Genomic DNA, 7,500 nt, shown 5'->3' with positions numbered 1-7,500 from the left:
TATGGTAGTCTAACCCGAACCTTAAAGGGATAGTCTGGGGAATGTCTACTTCTAAAGATATGAGGTATGGTAGTCTAACCCAAACCTTAAAGGGATAGTCTGGGGAATGTCTACTTCTAAAGATATGAGGTATGGTAGTCTAACCCCGAACCTTAAAGGGATAGTCTGGGGAATGTCTACTTCTAAAGATATGAGGTATGGTAGTCTAACCCAAACCTTAAAGGGATAGTCTGGGGAATGTCTACTTCTAAAGATATGAGGTATGGTAGTCTAACCCAAACCTTAAAGGGATAGTCTGGGGAATGTCTACTTCTAAAGATATGAGGTATGGTAGTCTAACCCCAACCTTAAAGGGATAGTCTGGGGAATGTCTACTTCTAAAGATATGAGGTATGGTAGTGGGTTCGATCCCCGGGACCACCCAAACCTTAAATGGGACTGTAGTCCCTTTGGATAGTCTGGGGAACGCTAAATGGCATTATTATTATTATTATTATTCTAAAGATATGAGGTATGGTAGTCTAACCCCGAACCTTAAAGGGATAGTCTGGGGAATGTCTACTTCTAAAGATATGAGGTATGGTAGTCTAACCCCCGACCTTAAAGGGATAGTCTGGGGAATGTCTACTTCTAAAGATATGAGGTATGGTAGTCTAACCCCGAACCTTAAAGGGATAGTCTGGGGAACGTCTACTTCTAAAGATATGAGGTATGGTAGTCTAACCCGAACCTTAAAGGGATAGTCTGGGGAATGTCTACTTCTAAAGATATGAGGTATGGTAGTCTAACCCGAACCTTAAAGGGATAGTCTGGGGAACGTCTACTTCTAAAGATATGAGGTATGGTAGTCTAACCCAAACCTTAAAGGGATAGTCTGGGGAATGTCTACTTCTAAAGATATGAGGTATGGTAGTCTAACCCCGAACCTTAAAGGGATAGTCTGGGGAATGTCTACTTCTAAAGATATGAGGTATGGTAGTCTAACCCCGAACCTTAAAGGGATAGTCTGGGGAATGTCTACTTCTAAAGATATGAGGTATGGCGCTTGTAACACCAAGTGGGTTCTACTTAAAGATCCCCGGGAACCCATAAAGATAAATGTATGCACACATGAGTAAGTCTGGGCGTCTGCTAAATGGCATATATTAATTATTATTATTATTCTAAAGATATGAGGTATGGTAGTCTAACCCCGAACCTTAAAGGGATAGTCTGGGGAACGTCTACTTCTAAAGATATGAGGTATGGTAGTCTAACCCAAACCTTAAAGGGATAGTCTGGGGAATGTCTACTCTAAAGATATGAGGTATGGTAGTCTAACCCAAACCTTAAAGGGATAGTCTGGGGAACGTCTACTTCTAAAGATATGAGGTATGGTAGTCTAACCCCTACTTCTAACCTTAAAGGGATAGTCTGGGGAACGTCTACTTCTAAAGATATGAGGTATGGTAGTCTAACCCAAACCTTAAAGGGATAGTCTGGGGAATGTCTACTTCTAAGATATGAGTAGAGCATGGCGCTTGTAACACCATGGTAGTGGGGATAGTCTGGGGAATCCCTAAAGATATGAGGTACCACCCAACACATGGGATAGTCTGGGGAATGTCTAAATGGCATTATTATTATTATTATTATTCTAAAGATATGAGGTATGGTAGTCTAACCCTGAACCTTAAAGGGATAGTCTGGGGAATGTCTACTTCTAAAGATATGAGGTATGGTAGTCTAACCCCGAACCTTAAAGGGATAGTCTGGGGAACGTCTACTTCTAAAGATATGAGGTATGGTAGTCTAACCCCAACCTTAAAGGGATAGTCTGGGGAACGTCTACTTCTAAAGATATGAGGTATGGTAGTCTAACCCCAACCTTAAAGGGATAGTCTGGGGAATGTCTACTTCTAAAGATAGCTCAGTTGGTAGAGCATGGCGCTTGTAACAAACCATGGTAGGGATAGTCTGGGGAACCCTACTTAAAGATATGAGGTATGACTGTAAGTCTAACCCCAAACCTGCTAAAGGGATAGTCTGGGGAATTCTACTTCTAAAGATATGAGGTATGGTAGTCTAACCCCAAACCTTAAAGGGATAGTCTGGGGAATGTCTACTTCTAAAGATATGAGGTATGGTAGTCTAACCCCAACCTTAAAGGGATAGTCTGGGGAATGTCTACTTCTAAAGATATGAGGTATGGTAGTCTAACCCGAACCTTAAAGGGATAGTCTGGGGAATGTCTACTTCTAAAGATATGAGGTATGGTAGTCTAACCCCAACCTTAAAGGGATAGTCTGGGGAATGTCTACTTCTAAAGATATGAGGTATGGTAGTCTAACCCCGAACCTTAAAGGGATAGTCTGGGGAATGTCTACTTCTAAAGATATGAGGTATGGTAGTCTAACCCGAACCTTAAAGGGATAGTCTGGGGAATGTCTACTTCTAAAGATATGAGGTATGGTAGTCTAACCCAAACCTTAAAGGGATAGTCTGGGGAACGTCTACTTCTAAAGATATGAGGTATGGTAGTCTAACCCCAAACCTTAAAGGGATAGTCTGGGGAATGTCTACTTCTAAAGATATGAGGTATGGTAGTCTAACCCTGAACCTTAAAGGGATAGTCTGGGGAATGTCTACTTCTAAAGATATGAGGTATGGTAGTCTAACCCCAAACCTTAAAGGGATAGTCTGGGGAACGTCTACTTCTAAAGATATGAGGTATGGTAGTCTAACCCCAACCTTAAAGGGATAGTCTGGGGAATGTCTACTTCTGTAGCTCAGGTAGAGCATGGCGCTTGTAACACCAGGGTAGTGGGTTCGATCCCCGGGACCACCTATACTTCTAAAGAATGTATGCAACCCAAACCTGACTGTAAGTCGCTTTAAAGATATGATAAGTCTCCCCAAACTAAATGGCATATATTATTATTATTATTATTCTGAAGATATGAGGTATGGTAGTCTAACCCCGAACCTTAAAGGGATAGTATTGTGATGTCATTACGGGGTATTGTGATGTCATTATGGGGCATTGTGATGTCATTACGGGGTATTGTGAGGTCATTACGGGGTATTGTGTGTAGATTGATGAGAAAAATAAACGATTTAATCCATTTTAGAACAAGGCTGTAATATAACAAAATGTGGAAAAAGTCAAGGGGTCTGAATACTTTCTAAATGCGCTGTATGTCATAGTCCCCACTGTTAATGTGGTATCACTATAATATGGAATAGCTCTCCTCTACAATATTCCACTGTATGGTTGGAGCAGAGGGCTGCCCCCGTGTGTCATTCAGAGGGGTTGGGATGAAGCAGAAGTTGCCTTTGATAAATAACTGTTAATGTGTTGTACTGCAGGCGGATGGCCAGGAGGTGGCGTCTGTGGTCAGTGCTCAGGAGATCAGAGTCGTAGCTGAGCTGCTCCAGATCTCCCCTGAGGGACTCCAGAAGGCCATCACACACAAAGTCACGGTCAGGACACAGCATTTCTACTGAGCTTCTCCACTCCCTGAATACAGTATCTAGTACTCTACCATCTCTACTCCCTAAAATACAGTATCTAGTACTCTATCATCTCTACTCCCTGAATACAGTATCTAGTACTCTATCATCTCTACTCCCTGAATACAGTATCTAGTACTCTATCATCTCTACTCCCTGAATACATATTGTAAAGTGGCTGTTCCACTGGATGTCATAAGGTGAATGCACCAATTTGTAAGTCGCTCTGGATAAGAGCGTCTGCTAAATGACTTAAATGTAAATGTAAATGTAGTACTCTATCATCTCTACTCCCTGAATACAGTATCTAGTACTCTATCATCTCTACTCCCTGAATACAGTATCTAGTACTCTATCATCTCTACTCCCTGAATACAGTATCTAGTACTCTATCATCTCTACTCTATCATCTCTACTCCCTGAATACAGTATCTAGTACTCTATCATCTCTACTCCCTGAATACAGTATCTAGTACTCTATCTAGTATCTAGTATCTAGTACTCTTGTACTCTATCATCTCTCCTCTAGTATCTATCATCTCTACAATGACCTGTTATAGACACACTGTGTCTAATGGAGGGTCTGGTACAATTACCTGTTATAGACACACTGTGTCTAATGGAGGGTCTGGTACAATGACCTGTTATAGACACACTGTGTCTAATGGAGGGTCTGGTACAATGACCTGTTATAGACACACTGTGTCTAATGGAGGGTCTGGTACAATGACCAGTTATATATATATATATATAACATATAGGACACACTGTAAGGAGAGAGGAAGACATATAGATTGGTACCATGATAAACCCTGTAAGGAGAGAGAGAGGAAGACATATAGATTGGTACCATGATAAACCCTGTAAGGAGAGAGAGAGGAAGACATATAGATTGGTACCATGATAAACCCTGTAAGGAGAGAGAGAGGAAGACATATAGATTGGTACCATGATAAACCCTGTAAGGAGAGAGAGAGGAAGACATATAGATTGGTACCATGATAAACCCTGTAAGGAGAGAGAGGAAGACATATAGATTGGTACCATGATAAACCCTGTAAGGAGAGAGAGAGAGGAAGACATATAGATTGGTACCATGATAAACCCTGTAAGGAGAGAGGAAGACATATAGATTGGTACCATGATAAACCCTGTAAGGAGAGAGGAAGACATATAGATTGGTACCATGATAAACCCTGTAAGGAGAGAGAGGAAGACATATAGATTGGTACCATGATAAACCCTGTAAGGAGAGAGAGGAAGACATATAGATTGGTACCATGATAAACCCTGTAAGGAGAGAGAGAGGAGGACATATAGATTGGTACCATGATAAACCCTGTAAGGAGAGAGGAAGACATATAGATTGGTACCATGATAAACCCTGTAAGGAGAGAGGAAGACATATAGATTGGTACCATGATAAACCCTGTAAGGAGAGAGAGGAAGACATATAGATTGGTACCATGATAAACCCTGTAAGGAGAGAGAGAGGAAGACATATAGATTGGTACCATGATAAACCCTGTAAGGAGAGAGGAAGACATATAGATTGGTACCATGATAAACCCTGTAAGGAGAGAGGAAGACATATAGATTGGTACCATGATAAACCCTGTAAGGAGAGAGGAAGACATATAGATTGGTACCATGATAAACCCTGTAAGGAGAGAGAGAGGAAGACATATAGATTGGTACCATGATAAACCCTGTAAGGAGAGAGAGAGAGAAGACATATAGATTGGTACCATGATAAACCCTGTAAGGAGAGAGAGGGAAGACATATAGATTGGTACCATGATAAACCCTGTAAGGAGAGAGAGGAAGACATATAGATTGGTACCATGATAAACCCTGTAAGGAGAGAGGAAGACATAGATGGGTACCATGATAAACCCTGTAAGGAGAGAGGAAGACATATAGATTGGTACCATGATAAACCCTGTAAGGAGAGAGGAAGACATATAGATTGGTACCATGATAAACCCTGTAAGGAGAGAGAGAGGAAGACATATAGATTGGTACCATGATAAACCCTGTAAGGAGAGAGAGAGGAAGACATATAGATTGGTACCATGATAAACCCTGTAAGGAGAGGAAGACATATAGATTGGTACCATGATAAACCCTGTAATGAGAGAGGAAGACATATAGATTGGTACCATGATAAACCCTGTAAGGAGAGAGAGAGGAAGACATATAGATTGGTACCATGATAAACCCTGTAAGGAGAGAGGGAAGACATATAGATTGGTACCATGATAAACCCTGTAATGAGAGAGGAAGACATATAGATTGGTACCATGATAAACCCTGTAAGGAGAGGGAAGACATATAGATTGGTTCATTTGACACTGCACATTTAACTTTCCTTTGATTGGTTGTGATGAGTTGTGTTCCACCAATCCGAGCTGTGTGTTCTGTTGGTAACTAACTGACCTCTCTGTGTTGTGTCTCTCCAGGAGACCATGAGGGAGAAGATCTACACCCCTCTGACGGTAGAGAGTGCTGTAGACGCCAGGTAGGAACCACAGATAATACACCCTAACTTCACTACAACTCCCAGCATGCACTCTTCAGCGTGCTGTAGACGCCAGGTAGGAACCACAGATAATACACCCTAACTTCACTACAACTCCCAGCATGCACTCTTCAGCGTGCTGTACGCCAGGTAGGAACCACAGATAATACACCCTAACTTCACTACAACTCCCAGCATGCACTCTTCACCGTGCTGTAGACGCCAGGTAGGATCCACAGATAATACACTCTAACTTCACTACAACTCCCAGCATGCACTCTTCAGCGTGCTGTAGACGCCAGGTAGGAACCACAGATAATACACCCTAACTTCACTACAACTCCCAGCATGCACTCTTCAGCGTGCTGTAGACGCCAGGTAGGAACCACAGATAATACACTCTAACTTCACTACAACTCCCAGCATGCACTATTCAGCGTGCTGTTGACATGCCACTTGTTAATCTGTCTGTCTGTCTGTCTGTCTGTCTGTCTGTCTGTCTGTCTGTCTGTCTGTCTGTCTGTCTGTCTCCTGCTCCAGAGATGCTGTTGCCAAGATCCTGTACTCTCTGTTGTTCCACTGGCTGACTGAGAGGATTAATGGACAGGTGTATCCTCGACATCACGCACTGTCAATATCTGTGCTGGATATATATGGCTTTGAGGTACTCCACTTTATCCTTCCCTCCACCTCTCTCCCTCCGTCCCTCCATCTCTCTCTCCCTCTGTCTGTCCCTCCATCTCTCTCTCCCTCTGTCTGTCCCTCCACCTCTCTCCCTCTGTCTGTCCCTCCACCTCTCTCCCTCTGTCTGTCCCTCCATCTCTCTCTCCCTCTGTCTGTCCCTCCATCTCTCTCTCCCTCTGTCTGTCCCTCCATCTCTCTCCCTCTGTCTGTCCCTCCATCTCTCTCTCCCTCTGTCTGTCCCTCCATCTCTCTCTCCCTCTGTCTGTCCCTCCATCTCTCTCTCCCTCTGTCTGTCCCTCCATCTCTCTCCCTCTGTCTGTCCCTCCATCTCTCTCCCTCTGTCTGTCCCTCCATCTCTCTCTCCCTCTGTCTGTCCCTCCATCTCTCTCTCCCTCTGTCTGTCCCTCCATCTCTCTCCCCTCTGTCTGTCCCTCCATCTCTCTCTCCCTCTGTCTGTCCCTCCATCTCTCTCTCCTCCGTCTGTCCCTCCATCTCTCTCTCCCTCTGTCTGTCCCTCCATCTCTCTCTCCCTCTGTCTGTCCCTCCATCTCTCTCTCCCTCTGTCTGTCCCTCCATCTCTCTCCCTCTGTCTGTCCCTCCATCTCTCTCCCTCTGTCTGGCCCTCCATCTCTCTCCCTCTGTCTGGCCCTCCATCTCTCTCTCCCTCTGTCTGTCCCTCCATCTCTCTCCTCTGTCTGTCCCTCCATCTCTCTCCCTCTGTCTGTCCCTCCATCTCTCTCTCCCTCTGTCTGTCCCTCCATCTCTCTCCTCTGTCTGTCCCTCCATCTCTCTCCCTCTGTCTG

The 7,500-nt window shown here is 43.8% G+C and overlaps 1 pseudogene; it reads left to right on the top strand.

The window, feature by feature from the left end:
- Positions 1-7,500, top strand: part of LOC127920323 (unconventional myosin-XV-like) — a 56,388-nt pseudogene that overhangs the window by 16,012 nt on the left and 32,876 nt on the right.

The sequence above is a fragment of the Oncorhynchus keta genome, unplaced genomic scaffold (assembly GCF_023373465.1).
Source record: "Oncorhynchus keta strain PuntledgeMale-10-30-2019 unplaced genomic scaffold, Oket_V2 Un_contig_1895_pilon_pilon, whole genome shotgun sequence".
Lineage (NCBI taxonomy): Eukaryota > Metazoa > Chordata > Actinopteri > Salmoniformes > Salmonidae > Oncorhynchus > Oncorhynchus keta.
Note: the sequence above shows the minus strand (reverse complement) of the source record. Positions and strands in the feature narration are given on the sequence as shown.